This window comes from Lathyrus oleraceus, chromosome 2 (genome assembly GCF_024323335.1).
Source record: "Lathyrus oleraceus cultivar Zhongwan6 chromosome 2, CAAS_Psat_ZW6_1.0, whole genome shotgun sequence".
Classification (NCBI taxonomy): domain Eukaryota; kingdom Viridiplantae; phylum Streptophyta; class Magnoliopsida; order Fabales; family Fabaceae; genus Lathyrus; species Lathyrus oleraceus.
This window is the reverse complement of record NC_066580.1, coordinates 253,620,492-253,644,972: the sequence shown is the minus strand read 5'-3', so window position 1 is coordinate 253,644,972 and position 24,481 is coordinate 253,620,492. Positions and strand designations below refer to the sequence as shown.

The window sequence follows — 24,481 nt, the reverse complement described above, 5'->3', positions numbered from 1 at the left end:
CAACCAAATAAAGGTGTTAGGAACCTAAAAACCAAATAAAGGTTTTACGGAGATCCAAGGTTCAATCATAATAAATGCAAACTGAGAATGAAAATTCACAAAGGCCTCAGCTGGGGAAAGATGATGAACCACAAGGAGAACATCACATCAACCATGCTGGGGATAAACGCTTGAAATATGATGAAACTCAACCTTTGTAAAGAAAGTTGATATCCTCCTCGCATAATCTCTATACGGTATCAAACCAGGTTGATTCGTCTCCCATTCACCTTTGATATGATTAACCACCAAAGTTGAATCTCCATAGACATCGAGATATTTGATTCTAAGATCAATGGCTTATTCGAGCCCCATAATGCAAGCTTCATACTCAACCATATTATTTGTACATTTGAAGGTCAATCTAGTTGTAAACGGAAAATGAGTTCCTTGAGGAGTAATAATCACTGCCCCAATTCCATTACCATATGAATTAATAGCTCCATCAAATACCATGCCCCAACGGGAATCAGGTTCTGACCCTTCTTCAAGCAATGGTTCATCACAATCTTTCATCTTCAAATACAAAGTCTCTTCATCAGGGTAATAAAATTGCACTAACTGCTAATAATAAATAGGTTGGTGAGCCAAATGGTCAGCCAAGACACTACCTTTAATCGCCTTCTGAACTCGGTATTCAATATCATACTCATATAACAACATCTGCCAACGGGCAATCCTCCCAGTTAAAACAGACTTTTCAAATATGTACTTGATTGGATCCATCTTGGATATCAACCAAGTAGTATGATTCAACATATACTGGTGCAAATGCTTAGAAGCCCAAGCCAAAGAACAACATGTCTTCTCAAGCATAGAATACTGAGACTCACAATCATTGAACTTATTACTGAGGTAGTAAATTGCATATTCTTTCTTACCAGATTCATCTTGTTGACCAAGAACACAATCCATACTCTCTTCAAACACAGTCAAATACATGATCAAAGGTCTTCCTTCAACAAGCGAAGACAGAATCGGAGGCTCAAGCAAATACTCTTTGATACTGTCAAAAGCTTTATGGCAATCCTCGGTCCAATTACAAGACTGATCTTTCATAAGGAGCCTGAATATAGGTGCACATGTGGCAGTCATATGCGATATAAATCTTGAGATATAGTTCAAGTCGCCGAGAAAACCTCTACCTTGCTTCTCAGTTTTGGGCGCATGCATCTCTTGTATTTCTTTGACCTTGGCAAGATCAACTTCATTATCCTTCTCATTGACAATAAAGCCCAATAAATTACCAGAGCGAACACCAAATGTACACTTATTGGGGTTCAAATGGAGTTTATACTTCCTCAAATGCTGGAATAGCTTCAATAAATGCTTGACATGCTCATCTTTAGTCCTTAATTTAGCAATCATATCATCAACATAGACCTCAATCTCTTTATGCATCATATCATGGAAAAGAGTGGTCATGGCTCTCTGGTATGTTGCACCAGAATTCTTCAAACCGAAAGGCATCACTCGATAACAGAATATTCCCCAAGGCGTAATGAATATGGACTTATCCATATCTTCGGGTGCCATCTTAAACTGATTATAACTGGAAAATCCCTCCATAAAAGAAAAGATATTGAATTTAGTTATATTGTCTACCAACATATCAATGTGTGGCAGAGGAAATCATCTTTCAGACTAGCTTTTTTCAAATCTCTATAATCAACACACATGCAAACTTTTCCGTCCTTCTTAGGAACATGCACAATATTGGCCACCCACTATGGATATTCGGAGGTAACAAGGAAACCAACATCAATCTGTTTTTTCACTTCCTCCTTGACCTTCACTGCCATATCAGGATGAGTTCTTCTCAACTTCTGCTTGACTGACGGGCATTCTAGCTTCAGTGGCAATCTATGCTTCACAATATCAGTATCAAGACCTGGCATATCTTGATAAGACCTAGAAAACACATCAGAGTATTCATGGAGTAGCTCAACCAACCCCTTCTTAATCTTTGGACAAAGTTGCAACCCAATCTTGACTTCCTTGATATCATCTTCGGAACCCAAGTTGGCCAACTCAATCTGCTCTTCAAACGGCTCAATGGGTCTTTTCTCGTGCTCAAGAAAATGGGATAACTCATCAGGAACGTCTTCATCATCATTCTTTTCCTGAGCTTCAAACACAGGGAAATCAAAGTTTGGAGATGAAGTAGGATCATTATTTTCAATGGGTTTGAGAAGCAACATGCATAATGATTTGATATTTTGATTTTAGAAATATGAAGTGCAAACAAATATTATGTAGATATGGGAAAAATGATTGCTTATTTATGTTTTTTGTGATTACCGTTTTCAGAAAAAGCAAAAAGTAAAAACAACATAAATATGGATGAATAAAATTGCATTTTATTGATGATAATTTGAAAATGCCTGGCAATGTTTCGCTTCTCCCTTAGGCACAGGAGAAGGATTTCTCTACTAAACAATAAGACAAGTTACTTTGAACGATGGACCACAACAAGAATTTGAACAACAACCCAATTGTTGCAAATCTGTCTGTGTGTCACAAAGTTGGCACTATCTTTCTCATCTTCATCTTCAACGATCGCAGCTGAGTGTTGTTCTTCTTTGTGAATGAACCATCCACTAAGGAAAACTTGTTGCATAGTCTTGACATCGCCTTTGAAAGGCCCTTGCTGAAATCCCAGACCAGCTATGTTCTTGTTCTCGACTACTTCTACGACACGACCCCATTTGTCTGTGCCACTAGCCTAAACAAATTCTTGTGCATCTTTCAAGGAAGACATGGATGCCCCAGTCTTTTGAACTCCATTAGCTACCGACAAAGCTTGGAACGAGTTATAACCTCTTCTTCAGCTTCAACATATGTGAAAGACGACAAATGGCTTACCAACAACGCTTTCTCACCTCCCACAACAACGAGCTTTCCATTCTTAACAACTTTGAGTTTATGATGTAGCATCGACGTGACAACACCAGCCTCATGAATCCAAGGCCTTTCCAATAAACAGCTATAGGCTGGGTGAATGTCCATTACTTGGAAATTAATATGGAAATCACTCTGACCGATCCTAACTAGGAGGTCCACTTTTCCATTGACAGTTTTACGAGAACCGTCAAACGCTTTCACAACCACACCACTGTACCTCATGGGTGCGCCTTGATAAGATAACCTTGCCAAATTAGATTTAGTTAGAACGTTAAAAGACGAGCCAATATCTACCAGGACATTGGACAAAGCATCTTCTTTACAATTCATGGATATATGGAGGGAAAAGTTATGATTTCTGCCTTCCTCGGGAAGTTCTTCATCGCAGAAACTCAAATTGTTGCATGAAGTGATATTGGAAATGATACGATTAAACTGATCAACCGTAACATCACGCTCTGCATATGCTTGCTCAAGCACCTTCTGCAACGATAAGACAGAGATCTTGCATGGCGTTTGGAGAAGCTGCTCCACAACATTAAACTCACTGTTCTTAATTAATCGGAGAACTTCATCATAATCATCCTTAACCTTTAACCCGCTGGATTCACTAGAATGGCAAACTGGAGCGTTAACAGGATTAACCAAAGGAACATCCTCCTTCTTACCCACCACAACATCCTCCACAACCTTCGGAGATACTGGGCCAAATACACGACCGCTACGGGTCACCTTAACAACATCAACAATGCTCACTACTGGATTTGTTGCGGGAAGAGGAACCTCTTGGCCATTTTCAATCATAGTAGCATTATATTTGTAAGGTATAGCTTTATCGAACGCATATGGGACCGGGCCCGCTAACTGTATTACCAATAGTGATACCGATCTATTATCTCTTTTGATGCTATCAAACTGGATCACTACTCGCTCGGGAGTCTTAAATACTGGCATAATAACATTCACAACATTACCCATATCTTTGGATTGATTGATCTAAGTAACACCTTCATCCATCAACTTCTGAATGTCCCTCTTGACAATCACACATCCTCGTGGATTAGCACTATAGATAACATAACCATCATGATCATGTTCACAATCAATAATCAAACACAGAGTTCTATGCATCTCTACCAAATACCTTTGGATATGACGAACATCAAAACCCCTGAAATTACCAGGACAACCATCTACCATATTCATAGAAGAATTTCCATGAGCGGGTAAAGGATTAGGTTTGACATTTGGTGCGCGGTCCTTAAAGGACACCATCCCACTTTTGATTAATTTATGAAATTCATACTTCAATGGATAACAATTCTCGATGTCATGGTCGGGAACCCCTTGATGAAAAGCATAGTGCATATCGGGGTTGTACCACCATGGCAAAGGCTCAGGTGTATGCAGAGGATTCCTCGGCTGGATCAAATTCTTGACGACAAGAGAATGATATAGTTCTGCATAAGTTATCAGAATAAGATCAAAAGTGACCTTCTTCCTTTCAAAATTGTTATGCTGATTGTTGTAGTAATTATGATTGTTGTGAGCATGTTGTTGTTGTTGTTGTTATTGAACTAGTGTTGATTGAATTGCAGAATTGTTGGTGAATACTGGAATGACAGATGATACCTGATGATGCTGTTGAGATCTATAATTTTTCCTCACATGAGGCCTTTTTTTCCTCCCCGCAGATACTGAATTTGTTTCCCCTTCCTTCTTCTTAGAGAAACTCCCTCCATACTTCTTGCTAGTAGATACTTCTTCTTTATACAAACAACCATCACTGACACCCTCTTCTAAATGCATCCCCATGTTCACCATTTCGGTGAAGTCATTGGGAGAATTGGAAATCATACACTCATAATAGAATGAACTCAGGGTTTTGAGGAAGATCTTCGTTATCTCCTTTTCTTCCAATGGGGGACTAATTTGAGCAGTAAGCTCTCTCCATATTTACGCGTACTCCTTACACGTCTCCTTATCCTTCTAATACATGGGGCGTAACTGATCATGATTGGGAGACATATCTACGTTCTACTTGTATTGCTTGACAAAGGCCTCGCCTAAGTCGTTGAAAGTACGAACACTAGCATTGTCTAAACCCATATACCACCGAAGTGCTGCACCGGTCAGACTGTCTTGAAAATAGTGGATGAGCAATTGATTATTATCTGTCTGGGTCGACATCTTGCGGGCGTACATCACAATATGGCTCAAAGGACAAGTATTTCCCTTATACTTCTCAAAGTTGGGGACCTTGAATTTAACAGTGATTAACATTGGGAACTAAGCACAATTCAACAACACTTTTCCCGAATAGATCTTTACACCTCAAGGTATTCAATTCCCTTTTCAGCTCTTGAATTCGGTCTTTCATCTCATCCATTTTCTCAAACATATCAGGGCCCTCAGACGGCTCAGAATGATAAATAGTTTCCTCAATACGAGGCAAAACATGCACAATAGGAGAAGGCGTCGACATGACCGGGAGAGATGCCGACATAGGAGCAACAATTGGAGCATAACCTTCAGACATAAAATTCAGAGGCATTCCCCACGGGAATCCGGAAGGCATAGCTTGTGCGGGCTGGCTGGCAGGAATCACAGATACTGGTGTTAAAACGACCTCTGAGATAATAGTCCTTTACTGAGGAGTTACAGGAGTTGGAGTCGGTTGATTTTGAGCAACAATGAATGACTCCATAAGAGTGGTGAGTCTAGAAATTTCTTCCTTGAGCTCTCGGTTTTATTTTTCCAAATGATCCATTCTTCATTGGTGATTAGCGTGAGTATTGTATTAATAAGTCAGCTTGTCTGATACAAAGACGAAAAACAATGAGACATCTGGCCGAAGGGCTAGAAGGAAAGAAACCTTCTGTGTAAATGGTGCATGAAATGCAATATTTTTATTTTAATCTTTTCAAGGAACATATAAAGCCTTACTTGCAAATATTTCAATAATAAAAATCAATAATAACATTTTGTATTGACCATAAAAATCTCTTTTTATTCATAAAATTTGGAAGGATTACACTGAGTACAATTTTAGAAACCAAAGTACAAATAAAAGAGAGAAGGAAAGTATCATACTAAGGATCCCTATCAATTATGTCAATTGAACTAGCCAAGGGTGTATACTTCCTTCGAATGCGTCTGATTTCTGACTCATAAGCGGTCTTCATATGAGCTTTTTCGATGATGAGCTGATAGAAGATCTTCTTCCAAGCACCGGAAGGCTGAGGAATACTAGAGAAAAATAAATCATATGGCTCTCTCTATCTTCACTACACGCTCTTCAAGAATCTCGATGAGTGCATCTTTGTTTTTCAACTCAAGCTGCAACTCCACTTGCTTTCAATTCAAAGCATGTAACCGTTCTTCTCAAAGGTCCCTCTCTTGCTTCATCCAACTCCTCTACATCTTGGGTAGGGAGAGTTGATGGCTCGGCCACAACCATAGACATAGGTCTTTTGCAGGCGTATGATATCTTAAGCTCCAAAGCTTTCTTCTTCACCCAACTAATGTAAGATTCCAAAGCTACACAATTTCATGGACCAAGATCGCTCTTCCATTTCCTTTGAACATTATGCCAAGCATGCACCATTCTACATTTCAAATTTTTGGGATCTTTACCCTCTTGATAGAATAGACCTTGTAACTGAACGTTATTAGGCTTATCCTTCAAGGAGAACCCAAGTTGATGACGAGCTCAAACAAGGTTGTAGTTGATTCCTCCTTGTGTACCAATAAGAGGCACATTAGAGAATTCACCACAACTGTCAATAATCTCCAAGCCATCAAATACCGAATCATACCAAGTAATATTATCATTAGTGAGATACATAAGTCTCTGAGACCACCGTAGAGATTGCTTGTTCTCCAAGAAGACTGGTGTCTGAGGCAAGTGTGAAATAAACCACTTGTACAAAAGAGGGATGCAACACACAACGGTTCCATCACCTTTAGAATTACTTAGATACAGAGAGAAATATGTGTCATCCAATAAATTTGGAACAGGATTTCCAATCAAGAACATTCTAATGGCGTTAACATCAACAAAGTTGTCAACATTCGAGACCAATGCTAAACCAAAAATGAGCAAGACAAAGATGGCTTGAAAAGCGTCCATACTACCAACTTAAGTAAAAGCAGTAGCTCTCCCAATGAGAAACTCACAAGTTAGCCCTTAGATCCTTCCTTTCTTCATCATATTAGCATCAATCTCAAACTTCTTCAAATGAAGAGGGATGTTTCGCAAAGATCGATCTCGAGGATTGCGCAGCTATATAGGAGTAACAGTCACTCAATTGAACAAAAGTAAGAGTTTTGGTTTGGTAAAATTCACTGTAAGGAAAAATAGAGCAAATAAATATTTTCCTGGATTAGTATGATATGCTAAGGAAGGTGTATAAAAATCTCCTGTAATGACCCTTGAGTGTATATCTCCTTAATACTGAACATTATTTCAATTATCGGATCTTAAGATTATTTCCCCCTAAGACCTCGGAGGGAAACCTTTGGTATTCAATCTAACCTCTAAGTTCTTAGGTGATTATAATGAAACCAAGCATTTTAAATTAACAAGAATAATCCGGTAACCATAGGGTATCCCTAGTCCTAGGTGATCTCTAATATGGTTTCACTGTATGAAAACCTTAACCATTGCAGTCCTGCTAATCGTTAACCATACATCAATCTTAATTTTTGCCAAAAAGAAAGCATTATGCAAATCATACAACGAAATTGAAATCAAATAACATGTATTAAGGGAAATCAAACATCAGAGTCATTACATGATCAATTCAGGGACACCCCCTGGCATTTGGGGGTTTAGGCTATCATATTATTTAAATCAGATACAAAGTAAAATTGAGACATTACAAAAAGGTCGGAGTTCCGTTGATCTTCAATCGCGTCCGCTCTTGAAGGATCTCCGTTCTTCTTTACTTTTCACTGCTTCAATCTTGATCGTCTCCAATTTTCTATCATCCAAAAAGTCCCTCTCTCCATATTCAAATCCACTATAAATAGTTCCTGATGACAATTTTCCTTGCGTAAAAGTCCAACTTGCCCTCTGGGATAAGCTGTGCCAAAAACAACACATAAATGGAAAATTAAGTGCCCAAGCCAACACTGGCCGTGTCAGGCAACACACCAGGTCGTGTTGGCTTCTCGGACACAATGCCCTTGACACTCCCCTTCAGGGAGGCTGACACGAGCCGTGTCAGCTGACACGGGCACCAATGTCAGCTCCTTGTTTTCCATTTCCATGCCTCTTCTCCTGACACGGCCCGTGTTGGCCAACACGGGTGGTCGTGTCAGGGCTACTGTAAGTCCCTTTTTTCTTCTCCCGACGGGCCCAAAACGCCTATTTTGCTTGTCTATCCCTCCAGTGCACTTGTTTATTCATGAAACCAAAAGAACTACCACAAAAGGATATAAAATGGAGTATGACGATGCATATAACATATACTCGACAAATAGAGACACAATACCAAACATATAAATAACTAAACAAAACAATAAAATAAGTGAACTAATGTGTTACCGACTTCTTACAAAGGTGTCGAATGAGTGTCAGAAAACAAGGAGAATTGGAGACTGATCACAACCCCAAACTTATCTCATTGCTTGTCCTCAAGTGATGCTTGAGACATCAGGACGATTGCCCCCAAATTTTGCATCCACAATGCTACTGCGATCTTTCGCGTTCTCCTGTTCACTTTTCAATCACAGTTTCACTCTTCCCGATTTCCGACTTTAGCCACAATTTAAGTTTGACACATCTTTTGGCCTGTAGCTTTCCACACTCTCACCACATCTCTCAGGGTCAAAGCGTTTACACTCAAGAAACACAGAGCACGCAAAGTCAACTCTTAGGTTTAAAATATAGATACCTTCATACAAGCAACACAAAACACACACTATTCGAGGATTTTTTCGGTTGTAGCAGGGCTAAGGTGTAAGGTGGGGAATTAAAACAAAAAAAAGGGAATACCAGGGGTTTAGGCTCAGATTTCGTGTTGTTACCCTCGTACCGTTGTTCAAATTTAAAATTCGGGGGTATTTCTTTTGGACACCGATTTTGTTGAGGTTCATTGGCGCATATATTTTCTTTTATTGCTCTTTTGAGCATGCTTTTTGCCAACCATAATATTTCTAGATAAGTGCTTCATGTTTTTTTTCTTTCTCTTCTTTTTCTTTGAGTTTTCTCATCTTTTTGCACTTATCTAAGGTTTGCCGGTGTCCCCAAATTTTGATGAAACCCCAAACTTAGGCTTTTTGGCATCTTCGGGGTAAACAACACTTATCTAAGCAAGGTATGGTAGTGTATGGGCTTATGTCTATATACAATGGTAAAATAACAAACAAAAGGAAATATGGCTCAAAATTGGTGAACGAAGGGTAATAATAACGGGTTGGCTGGAAAGGCTCAGGGTTAAAATACAAAATCAATGCCTCAGTGTGTATAGTGTGCTATGCGATTTCAATATCTCTAATGCAAACCCAGAGAGACAAAGACATACCTGAATAGCTCTCATGATGACAAGTGTTTGGCTTTTTGTAGTTCTCACCATGTTTTGTCTAGCTTTCAGGCTTCCAAGATGTCTCTCAGTGTGATGTAGCTGATAACACTAAAATTTACCGTATTTTCGACTCCGATTTCACATGCATTCTAGTTGTTTTGTTATCATTTTGTTGTGTTATTGCTATGTTTTCCTTTGTTTTCAGGTTTTTACTTTAATAGGAGCCCCGATCGAGAAAAGGAGTGAAAAAGAGCTAAAAACCCTAAAATTCAGCATTTTGTACTTGTGGCCTACCCCATGGCTGGCGCCATAGACACTGCCATGACGTGTCCAAGCTCAACTTTCCTCAACTTCCATGTTCCCCACTACTTCCACTAAGGCGCCTCATTTTGTGCTTGTGGCGGGCGCCATGGCCTTGTGGCGGGCGCCACAAGAGGAAAGTTTTTCCCTCCCATTTTCAAGTTGAAGGGCATCCTTGTCATTTCCATCTTTTTACTTGCTTATAAATAGAAACTCGAAATCACTTTTACAATCATCCAAACTTAGAGCAGAGGCAAACACAGAGCAACTTTGTTTCACTTAGGCATATATTCAGTATTATAAAGTGGTAATCGCTTCGCATTGGAGTGTTACCACAATCGTGTAATCGAGTCTGTGATAGAGTCTGTAATCGAGTTTGGAGCACTTTGGAAGGAAGTTAATCCTGCCGCCATTTTCATTTCCTCTTTGCAATTTATTCAACCCTCCGATTGGAGCAGGTTTTTATTACTTGTCTTTATCTTATTTATTTTCCCGCACTCGCTTTACTTTATTTATTTTCCCGCACTCGCTTTACTTTTATTTATTTCCTCGCATTCGCTTTAAATTATTTATTTCCTCGCACTCGCTTTAAATTATTTATTTCCTCGCACTCGCTTTAAATTATTTATTTTCCGCACTCGCAGTACTTTTATTTATTTCTCGCACTCGCACTACTTTTATTTACTTTCCGCACTCGCACTACTTTTATTTAAATTAATGCACTTTTACTTTACCATGTCTAACTAAATCTATAAGGTTAGAATGTAAGAATCATAATTGAACCGATAATCCGTACAATTGTTCGTAGAAGCACTTAAGGGCTATTTTAACTTTTAACTTAAGTTTTCCCGCACTTCAATTCCGTTGGGTAAGATCGAAAGTCGTCCAACGTCTTTTTAAACTTAATTGTTTTTAACTATTTCAAAAACAGCGAAAGCGCTTTGTTTAGTTCATTAGGAGATTTTAACATTAAGAAGAAAAGAGATTTTAAAACTATTTTTGGACGCGTTTATAAGTTTAGAGTCTGGTTCGTAAGAACCTCTTTTGGTTAAGAAATCCAGGTTATAATACTTTTCAACTTAGTCAAGATACTATATTTCTTAAAAATAGGTTTACTACTCTAACGCAATGCGCGCCTTTTTATAAGTGACAATAAGAGGGTTTGATTAGGGAGTACAACTCGGTTCTGAATACGCGAAAGCGACTGTTCCTGTTAAATTAGTTCTTTTCAAAGTAGGAAACATTGCCCATAAGTAATTCTATTAGCAAGTACTTGGATTATTAATTGATTACGTGAATTACATTCGACCCTGTCTTTATTAATTAGTCTTTATTCAACACTTTACTTTTCATTGCACACTCCAACAATACTTATTTTGATTGCCTTTGATAAACACCATAACGACAGATAACGATAGATTGACACTTGGTCTCTGTGGATTCGATAATCTTTTATATTACTCTGACGCGTTCGTATACTTGCGAAACACCGCATCAAGTTTTTGGCGCCATTGTTGGGGACCAATTTCGTCAAATTTCATTTCCCTGTTGTTATATCGTTTAAACTTAGGCTATTTTCCGCCGGTCAATGCGAAGAACTCGCAGCACCGGAAGTTTAAGCTTAGTACACCCTCTGGCGGAACCTGAACGTTACGCTCGCGCACGTTTATTCTTTCATAGAATTAAGAGAGCTATGGCCGAAGATCAAAACCAAAGACCTCTTAAAGATTTCGCTCAACCATCTAATGAAGAACCTAGTTCTAGTATAGTAAACCCAACCATCCCAGCTAATAATTTTGAACTTAAACCATCCCTGTTGCAACTAGTGCAACAGAGACAATTCGCAGGTCTCGCTACTGAGAACCCAAACCAACATTTAAAAATGTTTCTTCAATTAGAAGACACTTTTAAAACCAATGGAGCTTCTCCTGAGGCAATACGTTTAAGATTATTTCCTTTTTCCCTCAGAGATAAAGCCCTATCATGGTTAGATTCCCTTCCACCCAATTCCATTACGACTTGGGATAACCTTAGAAGAGTTTTTCTTGCTAGATATTTTCCCCCGAGTAAAACCGCCGTTCTTCGAAACCATATAACTAGATTTACCCAAAACCAAGGAGAATCATTGTTCGAAGCTTGGGAGAGATATAAAGAGTTGTTACGAGCATGCCCACATCATGGCTTAGAAAATTGGTTAATCATTCAAACCTTCTATAATGGACTTCATTACAACACAAAGATGACCATCGACGCTGCCGCAGGCGGTGCTCTGATGAACAAACCTTATCTTGAAGCTAGTGCCCTCATCGAAGATATGGCTCAAAACCATCAATCATGGGGAGTCGAACGAGCGACAGTTGAGAAGAAGGAAACCCAAGGAGGAGTGCATGAACTAAGCTCTATAGACATGATGCAAGCTAAAATGGATGCATTAGCCCTCAAAGTTGAGCATATATGCATAAACCCAAATACTGTAGCCGCAGTTTCGTCGGATTGTGAGATATGTGGAACCAAAGGACACCAATCCGCAGAATGCAGTCTATTAAATGAAACCCACTCTGAGCAAGTGAACTACACCCAAGGGAACCCATACTCGAATACCTATAACCCTGGATGGAGGAATCACCCGAACTTCTCCTATAAAAACAATAACCCAATCCAAAATAATGCATCTCCGAGACCTAGTTATCAAGCCCCTAGATCAAATCAACCTATGCAACTTGTACCACCAAAGCCGAGCCTTGAGAAAATTATGTGAAATTTTATCACCGCTCAAACCCAACAAAACAAGGAGTTCATGAACCAAAACATTCATGTTAACGAATTGATTACCCAATTAGGAACCAAGTTTGACCAAATAGTTACTCATACTAAGATTCTTGAAACCCAGATCTCCCAGGTAGCTTTAAACCAAGCCCCTCAGACTACACCTGGAAGACAATTTCCTGGACAAGCTCAACAAAATCCGAGAGGACAAGCCAATGCCATTACCCTACGAAGTGGGAACGCTTATGATGAGCCACCAAACCCTAGATTGAGTGAACCCGAAACTTCTAAGGAATGTACCAAACCCATGGACGAAGTAAAGGAACCAGAGGAATCTGAAAACCAGGAAGGTCGAGAAAAAGGAGAGGAACCTAAAGACAAAACTTACGTACCACCCCCGCCATATAAACCACCTATACCATATCCGCAAAGACTCAAACAAACCCAGATCAATAAACAGTATCAAAATTTTATTAAAGTTATAGAAAAACTTCATGTAGAAATCCCTTTCACAGAAGCCATCACCCAGATACCTTCTTATGCAAAGTTTCTCAAAGACATCCTTACCAACAAACGTAGACTTGACGATCCGAAGCCTTTGGAATGTAATGCTATTTCCGAGGACAAATTAGCAAAGAAAGATAAAGATCCTGGAAATTTCTCCATTCCTTACCTTTTGGGTAATCATGTCATGGAAAAAGCTTTTCTAGACTTAGGAGCTAGTGTGAGCCTAATGCCTTTAGCAGTTTGTGAGAGGTTAAACTTAGGAGAATTACAGCCCATTAAGATGTCACTTCAGTTAGCCGATAGATCTGTTAAGTATCCGATAGGCATTTTAGAAGATGTTCCTGTTAGGATAGGTCAGTTGTTTATCCCTACTGATTTTATTGTCATGGACATCAAATAGGACAATGATATACCAATCCTTCTAGGTAGACCATTCTTATCGACTGCAGGAGCCATAATAGATGTTAAGAAAGGAAGGTTGACATTTGAGGTAGGTGACGAGAAAATAGAATTTATACTTTCGAAATTTCTTATGGCACCTGTGATGGGAGACTCGTGTTATGCCTTAGATATCATTGATGAATGTGTTAGAGAATTAGAACAAAAAGAAATTATAAAAACAATTAAGTTACCACCAACTCTCATAAGGGAAGATGATGACTTTAAGAAACCCTACATTGATGATAACCTTTACGAATGTTTATCCCTTACTGCAGATCCTATGCCATGCCCTAAGAAACCAACCTTAGAACTTAAGGAACTGCCTAAGAACCTGAGATATGAGTTCCTCGATGAAAAGATGAACCGTCCAGTTATAGTCAGTGCTACCTTGAGCCAAAAGGAAACGAACCAACTTTTAGATGTTTTACGAAGATATCCCTCATCCTTAGGATATAATATCTCTGACCTGAAAGGTATAAGTCCATCCGTATGCATGCATCGGATTTCGCTCGAAGAAGATTCAAAACCCTCCAGGGAACATCAGAGAAGAATAAACCCTATAATGAGTGCTGTTGTTAAAAAGGAAGTTCTTAAGTTACTTGAGGCAGGTATCATCTACCAGATCTCTGATAGTAAATGGGTGAGCCCTGTGCATGTAGTACCTAAAAAGGGAGGCATCACAGTCGTGCAAAACGATAAAGGCGAAAATGTAACAAAACGTTTAGAAGGAGGATGGCGGATGTGTATAGATTATAGAAAATTAAATAAAGCAACTATGAAGGATCATTTCCCTTTACCATTTATAGACCAAATGTTGGAGCGTCTAGCCAGACACTCTTACTTCTGTTATCTAGATGGATACTCTGGATTCTTCCAAATACCTATCCACCCCGAAGATCAAGAAAAAACTACCTTTACATGCCCTTATGGAACTTTTGCCTACAGACGAATGTCGTTCGACCTCTGTAATGCCCCAGCTACTTTCCAACGCTGCATGATGTTAATCTTCGCAGATTACCTAGATGGTATCATGGAAGTGTTTATGGATGATTTCTCGGTTTGCGGATTTGATTTCCACAATTGTTTTGCTAACCTTGAGAAAAACCTGGAGAGATGCGTGGAGGTGAACCTTGTGCTAAACTGGGAAAAATGTCATTTCATGGTGATCGAAGGAATAGTTTTAGGACATATAGTTTCTGAAAAAGGTATAGAGGTAGATAAAGCTAAAATAGAAGTTATAGAAAACCTAAAACCACCAAAAGCCATCAGAGAAGTCCGAAGCTTTCTTGGACACGCTGGATTCTACCGGCGTTTTATTAAGGACTTCTCCAAAATAACTAAACCTTTAACTGGACTTTTAATGAAAGATGTTGAATTCATTTTCGATGAAAAATGTAATGACGCATTTAATCTTTTAAAGCAAGCGTTAGTATCGGCACCCATTATGAAACCACCTGATTGGTCGGAACCTTTTGAGATAATGTGCGATGCTAGTGATTATGCAGTTGGAGTTGTTCTAGGACAAAGGAAAGATAAAAAATTACATGCCATTTATTATGCCAGTAGAACCCTAGATGCTTCCCAACTTAACTACGCAACAACTGAAAAAGAATTACTCGCTGTAGTTTTCGCTATAGACAAATTTAGATATTATCTAGTAGGAGCAAAAATTATAGTTTACACTGATCATGCTGCCATTCGTTACCTATTAAGTAAAAAAGATGTCAAGCCCAGGTTACTCCGATGGATTCTATTACTACAAGAGTTTGATTTAGACATAAGAGATAAAAAAGGCACTGAAAATGTAGTAGCCGATCACCTTTCTAGGCTAGAACATCTAAAACCTGAACTAGTACCCATAAATGATGACTTCGCCTATGATAGACTGATCGCTAGAGTAGAAACCATTGAAGATAATAACCTAGATCCTTATGAGCACCCTCAAAATTCCTTAGCCATAAGTAACGTACCCTGGTATGCAGACTTCGTTAATTACCTAGCTGCTGATATAGTACCCCCTGATCTTGACTACCACCGTAAAAAGAAATTCTTCCACGATGTGAGAAACTTCTATTGGGACGAACCGCTCCTTTTTAAAAGGGGTAAAGATGGCATTTTTCGCCGTTGCGTTCCAGAAGAAAAGGTAAATAATATTATCGAGCACTGTCATTCTGCACCTTATGGTGGACATGTGAGTACCTCTAAGACATACGCCAAGATTCTTCAAGCTGGCCTATTCTGGCCTACCATGTAGCAAGATGTCTATACTTGCATTGTCAAGTGTGATAGATGCCAACGCACTGGAAACATTTCAAGGCGTGATGAAATGCCTCTAAGAAACATTCAGGAAGTAGAACTCTTTGACGTATAGGGTATAGATTTCATGGGACCTTTTCCACCATCCTTAGGAAATAGGTATATCTTAGTAGCTGTAGACTATGCGTCTAAGTGGATTGAAGCTATAGCTGCACCCACAAACGACACTAGGGTAGTAATCAAACTATTTAAAAACTATATATTCCCTAGATTTGGAACACCACGTTTTGTCATAAGCGATGGAGGATCACACTTTATATCGAGAATATCTGACAAACTTTTAAGAAAATATGGAGTTAGGCATAGAGTAGCAACACCATACCACCCACAGACTAGTGGCCAAGTAGAAGTGTCTAATAGGGAGATAAAACAAATCCTAGAGAAAACTGTTTCTGTTTCTATGAGAGACTGGTCTCAGAAGCTTCAAGAAGCATTATGGGCCTATAGAACCGCTTTCAAAACCCCTATAGGAACTACTCCTTATCAAGTAGTTTATGGAAAATCATGTCACTTACCATTCGAATTAGAGCATAAGGCCTATTGGGCCATTAAAACTTTGAATTTAGACTACCTAGCCGCTGGAGAAAAGCGTACCCTAGACATTCATAAATTAGAAGAACTTAGGCAATCGGCCTACGAGAATGCAAAAATATATAAAGAGAGGACAAAAGCCTATCACGACAAAAGAATAGTAAAGAAAAATTTCAATATAGGCGATCCTGTTCTCCTTTTCAACTCTAGGTTACGACTCTTCCCTGGAAAGCTACGTTCAAGATGGACTGGTCCTTTCGAAGTATCCAAGATTCTGAGATCCGGGGCCGTAGGAATCAAGAAAGATACCTGTAGTCCATTCATTGTAAATGGACAAAGACTGAAGCTCTACGAAGGAGGAGACATTCCAGCATACTACTCAAGCCACACCCTGATTGATCCATCAATTCCTACTACTACAGGTGTATAAATTCTAATCGTCAAGCTAATGACGTTAAACAAGCGCTGCGTGGGAGGCAACCCATGGTTTTTCTTTCATTTTACTTTTTCGCATTTATTTAATTTTAATTTTATTTTATTTTATCATATTTTGCATTAGGACTAAGATTTGAATGGTTTGCATTTTCAGGATCGCTTTCTTAACTTTTACAGGATGCAGGATTTCGATGACATGCACGTGGCCTATAGAGATAATGCTCAGAGGGAGCGCTACATCACTTTGTATCAGCGTCCTATGGCACCCACACGTTATCCCGATCAGCACTGAATGGAGGCACTGGGTACCGACCCGAGTATCCGATTCCTTAGCCACCAGCTTCACTGGGACGAGTTTGCTAATGACTTGAGTAACACCTACAGGAATCTGACTTTAGAGTTCCTGAGTTCATTCAACTATGACCCATATTCTGGACCAGATGGGTATGCTGCTTTCAGGCTTTTTGGAGTTGAGTACTCCTTCAGCCAGAAAGAGTTCGGCGACTTATTGGGTTTCCAGACCACTCCTGATGCTATCCCGGAGACACCTCTGGGATATTTTATGGATAAGGAGGTTGAGAAGTTTTGGAGTGATATCTCGGGTGGCGGAAGCCAGGATCCATCTATGCAGCTGTCTCATGTCATACATAACCCCGCCTTCAGATACTTTCAGATGATATTAGCACATTCCTTCCTGGGAAGACCGGATGCAGAGACACTACTGAGTGAAGAGGAGATCTTCCTATTATTTTGTGCATCCCAGTCTCGCCCAGTAGCATGTAGGAACTTTTTATTATACAGTCTCAGCAGTGTCTCCAGATCTACCGAAGGAGTCATCCATGTTGGCGGAATCATCATGCAGATTGCTGTCGCTTTAGGTCTGTCTCGCAAGCTGTTACATCTTCGGACCTACTGTAGGTACACTACCATGGACATTGACTTTTGTTTGACCAAAGGATTGATGAGGAGAGCCTCTTTCCACCCATGTCAGTTTCGACTGCTAGTCGACAGTGAGGCTATCCATTATTTCACATTGCCAGATCCTATGATGATCAGTGTGCATGATCCAGCGAATTGGAGTTATGCTCTAGAGGGCCAGGGAGAGACCGTTGAGGAACCGAGATCACCACCCATTGCTGAATACACGCCTACACCACCATCTCCCAGAATCACTGTTTTCTCTAATAATCTTTCATTGCAGACACCCGACATCCGCACTCAGATTGCTGAGTGTCGTAGAGAGATCGCAGAGCTTAGACAGGAGGTGGCTGACCTCACTTTATAGATGGGAGTGTCTGATCTCATCCATGCTACTGAAACCGACTGTCTATATCAGGAGATCGCAGAGCTCAAGCAAGAAGTAGCCATGCTCCATGGTTCATCTTTCTTTTATTTTATTTTTCTCGTATTTACATAACTCATCTTATATTATCGCATTTGGAATATTATATAAACTACATATATACACTGATATTTCTACTTTTATCTATATATGTCTTATTTTTTGTTTTATTTGCATTTTTTATTTTTCAGTTATTTATTTATTTATTAGTCTAATATTTAATTTTTGTTTCATTTTTATTTTGTTTTTAACTTTATAAAATTATGCAAGTCAATGATGCTAGGAAAATCACAAAACAAATGATATCCCTCAAAGCCAAAAGACAAGAGAAGCCCAAGCCAAAGGACCAAAATCCGGCCCAGCCAGATTTTGCCTTGTGGCGCCCGCCATAGACCTTGTGGCGCCCGCCACAACGTCTGTAAAAGGTCGGGGCAGAACCCCTTTCTTCACCATTTTTGCAACTTACAACCTTCCAAACCCATTTTTTCACCTTGGAAAAACATCCTTGAACCCACCAAAAACTCATACTTTTCTAACCACCACACCGTACAAATCATCTTTCCGAATTCCATTTTCATTTTCATCTGTCGGATTTCGTAAAAATCCAACCTTTTCACAAACCACTTCATCTTCTTCATCACTTCTCAAGAGCTTTCAAATGGAGTTTAACGGATTCATTCTTCGAGGAGGGAAACCGGGGGATAGACAAAGAAAAATTATTGAACGGTTGCAAAATCGGGAAATCCTCCCGACAAGGTATGTTGACGAAAACTGTCTCTACACTTTAGGTATCTATCATAACATATTTCATTTATTAGATAATTTAGGTTTGCATAATTTCTTTTCCAATAAATAACCTACCTATGAGCGGTTGACAATTGAATTTTTGAGTTCCTTAATTTATATTGTCAACCCTAACACTGCTAGCACAGTTGGTACTGTCAAATTTAGAATGTTTGCTGTTGAATACCAATTCAGTACCGACGAACTAGCCAGCTTGTTAGGAATCCCTCATGGGGACGGTGCTATTTGTGAGGCCCCTTTGGATTCCGAATGGTCTGTTGAGGTATTTTCCTTCTGGGAGCGTTTATCAAACACTTCCATAAACTCTTTTGAAGGAGTTCTTGCCTCAACTATCCATAACCCGACCATCAGAGTTTTTCGATATCTGTTGGCGTGCACTATTTTTGGCTGGGAGAATCCAAATAAGGTTAATGCTAGAGAGCTTCTATTTTTACAAGGAAACCTCACAAATAGACGTATTAATTCGGTCCCGTTCATGCTTGCTCATATGACTTTAACTTTGAATAAAGCGGGACCGATTTCTTTTGGTGGATTGATTACATCTATTGCTCGGGCGCTTAACCTGAACGATGAGATGGCTACCCTAGACCCCTTACCTCATCGCACAATTAACCTAAAATTTCCAAGAGACATGAAATTGTGCCATTCGAGGAGAGAAGGAGGTTATATGCTTATGGTTCATGGTGTAGCCATCCCGTCTGTTGTTTTACCGTGCACTAGACGTGCAGACGTACGAGATGAAAGGAATTGGACCTACGCTTTAGATTCCCCACCTATTTTGGGTCCTCTTCCTCCTAACATTCCTGATGAGGCGGGACATGACACTGATGATGAATATGATCGGAGAGAGAGATCTCTCGTATCTAATGTGTCCCCCCATCATCCTTCACCACCACACACCGCACCATCTTCTTCTTCTGCAGATACCACTTCTGGCTTCTATATTACAAAGGAGATGTGGCGTGACCACATGGCTAGAGAGCAAAGTCGTGACGACCTACTCTCTACCATCCAGCAACAAATGGCGGATAACATGAGCTTCATGCAAGAGTCGCAGCGGAGGACAGACAGGTCCTACGACACTGTTTTACAGTCTCTGCTTACGATTACCAATACACAAGCCCGTCAGCAACAATACCACCAGCAACACATTGCTCTCATAGAAAAAACTCAGGGTACCATTTTAGGTAACCTTCGAGAGATGAGGACCGCTCAGGATGCCCTGCAGGCGAGGATGGATCAGAGAGACCGTCATCGTACCCGATCCCGTCGTCCACCTCAGGATGGCGAGGGCACTAGTGGTCAGTAATAGGTTGTCAGGTAACTCTTCCCTTATCTTATTTCGAAACATTGGGGACAATGTTCGATTTAAGTGTGGGAGGAGACTCTATCGTCTTTTCTTTATTGCTTTTCTCGTTTTTCCTTTATCGCTTTTTCTTTGCTGTTTTTAGATAGTTTATTTATTGTTATTTCCTTTTAGTTGTTTATTTTGCTTTTTAGTATAATGCATGAGTTTGACGAGTCACCAAATATAGTAGATCTTTAGTACAATCCTACCTCCCCATACCTTTAGCCCCACCGAAATTTTTTTTGCAAAAGAAAATAGTGTTATTCCGAAAGTTTTCAGGTTTTAAAAACATGTTTTGAGTAAGGATGCGGTGACTTGGGAGAACTTTGCGAAACATCAGTATCTGTTTTAGCACCATAAGATTCGTAAATATAGGAATCATTCCCGAAACCCCATATACCATGGCCTTAATCATCATTTTCGTATAAGTCCTTAGTAGTTTATCTCAGCAGTCAGCTCCGGCCTACGCATCCTCTACGTAGCTGTAACACCTCAAAATTTGCCGTCCTCTTCTTGGGACTAGCTTAGCATATTGCATTTCATTTTTAGGACATTAGGAATTTGCATATTGCATATCAGGTGAGAACAAGCAAGTCATCCTCTAAAAGTCTTTCTCAGAAGATAGAGAGGTTAAGAGGTTCAAGCCTGAGGGTCTCATGCATTGATCACTAGCCATCTGAGGGTTTGTGTTTCAATTAGGGTTTCTTGGTCCCTCAAGGAGTTTGAGCATTATCTTATTGGCAAGGTTACATCATCATCATCATGGTTATGTCATCCTCAAGGGGCTCATTGTTCATGCTCAGATTCTTTGGGATTAGGGTTTTGACCTCTGGTCAACCCTAATCAGTTGCATTCTACCAGTCAGGGTTCCTCAAGGAGAGGGGGTTTATTTGCTTGGATGAGGATCATATGATGTGAAGCTTACAAGAGCTAGGGGTTCATTTTGGAGCAAATTCCTCAAGTGGTTAAGGCTCAGGCTGATCAGGGCACTTCTAGGTCATCTGTCAACCAGAAAGTCAACAGAAAGTCAACTGAGGGCTAGGAGGTGGAAAAATAAGTTTCAACATCTCATTCATGTTCAAAAGAGGCTTATTAATCATGTCAAATGTATATCTTGAAGAATTTGAGGTCAGATCAAAAGTTTCCAAAAGTGGAAAGTGACCTGTAATTGAAAGTTTCCAAAAATAGAAAGTTTTTGGTTCAAATTCAACTTGATCTTACATCATCAAAGAAGCTTTAAATGAAATTTTGTCCAACATGAAAGTTGAATATCTCTCTCTCCCATTTCCAAAAAGTCCAAGATCATGAGCATCTGATGAATGGTTCAGGAGATATGACCAAATCATGGCAAAGTGTGCTTGAAACTTCAAATGGCCATATCTTTTGAACCAAGACTCCAAAATGAGTGGCTCTTTTTGCAAAATTCTTCTCATGACATAAACTTTCCAAAACATTCATCACATTGCATGAAAACTCGTCATATGATCATATGCATATTCATGTCCATTTTGGAGGGAAAATCATGAATTCAAAATTGGTGCATCATATGGACTTTTTAACCATTCCAACATGTTCATAGCATGGTTTTAAGTGAAAATGCATGGCCATTATTACTGTTCACGTAGACTTGCATGCATGGGGTGAAAAAAACTAAATTTTGCATAACACCTCTTTTCTCATTAAAAAATAATTAGCCTAGCCTAAGCATGATTAGGAAATGGATTAACATGTCATATAAATAGTTAATTATAACAGAATTTTCACAATTTCACAATTCTAGATCTAGATCCAAAATTTCCCTCCAAAATTTCTATTCTTCCAAATTCAAAAATTCTTCAAAGAACACAAAAATTCTTCAAAGAACACTTGATTTTTATTGCATATTTGTGTTCTTGGATCATGATTCAGTATAGATCAAGCCATTGATTGTGAAATTTGGTGAAGATTTGAGCACTTGAAGATCATGAACATGATGATGGAGATTCAAATTTAATCAAGATCTAGTTCATCTCAAGCTTCAATTTCAACTTCAGAGGTTATTACAAGGTTGATGGAAGGGATTTGGATGCTTTTGGACACTTGAATCCACCACTGCCATTGTTGAAGCTTCAAGAAGGTGCAATTTTCAAACCATTTAATTCTGCAATTTATGTACATATTCTTGTAGGTCTTGCTTCGCTGATCGTTTTCATATAAATTTTGTGGAATTTGGATGAAAATTGAGTGAGATATGATGATTTCAAGTTTAGATCTAGAAACTTCTTTGCTTCGATTCAAAAAATCCATGGAGATTTAGGCTTAGATAATATGATATTTGAATTCTACATTGAAAGAGCTTTCCAACGATATATAATTTGTAAAATTCTGGACGTTTCTGGAAATTCCGGAAAATTGCGCATGAATGTTCATCATCTTCATCTTCATCTTCATCTTCATGAAGAAGATGAAGATCTTCATCATAATCTGGATTTTCGCCAGCCTTGCTGTAACGCGCGCCCAGGCTTGTTAGATCCGCGTACCTCACTTCGATTCATGCTTCAGGCGTTTTTGGAATTTATTTTTCACTTTTGCCATGCTATGCCATTTTTATTTCACTTTTTTTTCATTAACTTCATAAAATCATATAAAATTGAAAAATGATCCAATTCACTCCCAATTTTTTGCAAAATGATCCTTGTTTTGTCTAGTTTTTTATGATCATGAATTTGCAAGTTGCGCCTGGCTGGAAATGTACTTGCTCTAGGTTTATTGAACACATATGCATTTGTGACCTTGCCTTACTCTTTCCTTTGTGAAATGCTTGATTTTAATCCAATGAACTTGAAATTTTACATGCTGATTCTAGACACATTGATGGATGTTTTGGTTTTGGTTTGGTATTTTTCTCATTCACCATTTCTGTTTTATGCTTGTGTTAACATGGTGTGACAATTTGTGTCACACATTTGATTGTCCAACTTGTGCAATTTAATTTCCATGCCAAATGAACTTGGATGCTTCTGATTTTTTGAATGATGATCATGTTAGATGTGTTGAATACTCATGATTGTTTCCAGAATTATTTGAATCATTTCTGTTTTGATTTGAAATTTTCATTCATGATGTCCATATATGAGCCTTGAAATTGCCTTTGACTTCTTTTGATCATGAAATGCCTTTGATGATTGATTTTGATGTGAGCATTTTTTGGAAATGTTGATATGTCTTTGAAGTTGCAATGTGTTGAATTTTAGCTCCTGTTTTAATTTTTTTCTTCACCTTTGACCCTAGGCTTTGACCTAGTGGTTTGTTGCTTACATGTGAGCTTTGAATTTCAGGATCAAGCATCCAAGTTCCATGGTTGATGATGCTTCATCATTCGGATGTTGATATTTGCTTTTGATTGCTAACACTTGCTGTTTTGTAGGTTAATGATAACTCACTTGAGTTTGCCTTATGGCTTTTGTGTTGTACATTGGGATTGTCTGTTGGTTATTAACTGTTGATTGTTTGTCTGAAAGTTGTACTGATTGGTTTAGCTGTTTCCACAGGTACCTAAGTTGCTTTAAGTTCATTTGAACTTTGCTTTGCTTGCTTGTGGTTGGCATACCACTGAGGTATAATTCCTTGATCTTCATGTAGTCTGGAAGACCTGTCATGTTACTTTGGCAGGCACCTGTCTGAAGCCCTCCTTAAGAGGCAATGTTTGTGAATGTTTAATTTTATGCCAAGCAGGTAAAGACCTCTTAAGAGGCAATTGGTAGATAAAAGGGATGTGCAACCCATCCCCTGCTATTCAGTTGTGTCATTCACTTTGCTAACACCATGTGTTGATGCATTGTGAATAAGAACCCGAGATCTTGTTGTGTCAGTCATCTGTGGAGAAGAGTTCCTACATTCTGAACTCCCACACTTTCTATTTTGAGTCAAGCTCTCCCAGGCCGGGGATAAGAGCTATGAGGTCTTATCCTCACTTCCCATTTCATTTGCTTCACCCTAACTCTCAATGTTAGGATTAAGAGCTAAAAACACCCCATTCCAGTTGGCTTGTTTCTACAGCCTAGCCTTGTATGAGCCCAATTGTTTGCATATAGTGTGTGTGCTTGCTTTATTGTGCTTGTATTTGTTTGATTGTGCTGTTTAGGATAGCTTACTTCCTGTGCAAGTTAGGATAGAAACCTCAACATAGGGATCATATGCATGACAACTTCTAGGCTCGAGTCGTAGTCTCCCTAGCAG

General features: G+C 39.1%; 1 non-coding gene across 1 annotated transcript; it reads right to left on the bottom strand.

Annotated features, from left to right (window-relative positions):
• Positions 1–11,850: 11,850 nt before the first annotated feature.
• On the bottom strand, positions 11,851–11,957 carry LOC127124048 (small nucleolar RNA R71). The gene has a single exon (XR_007803691.1). It is a non-coding gene; the product is annotated as a small nucleolar RNA R71 (small nucleolar RNA).
• Positions 11,958–24,481: the final 12,524 nt, after the last annotated feature.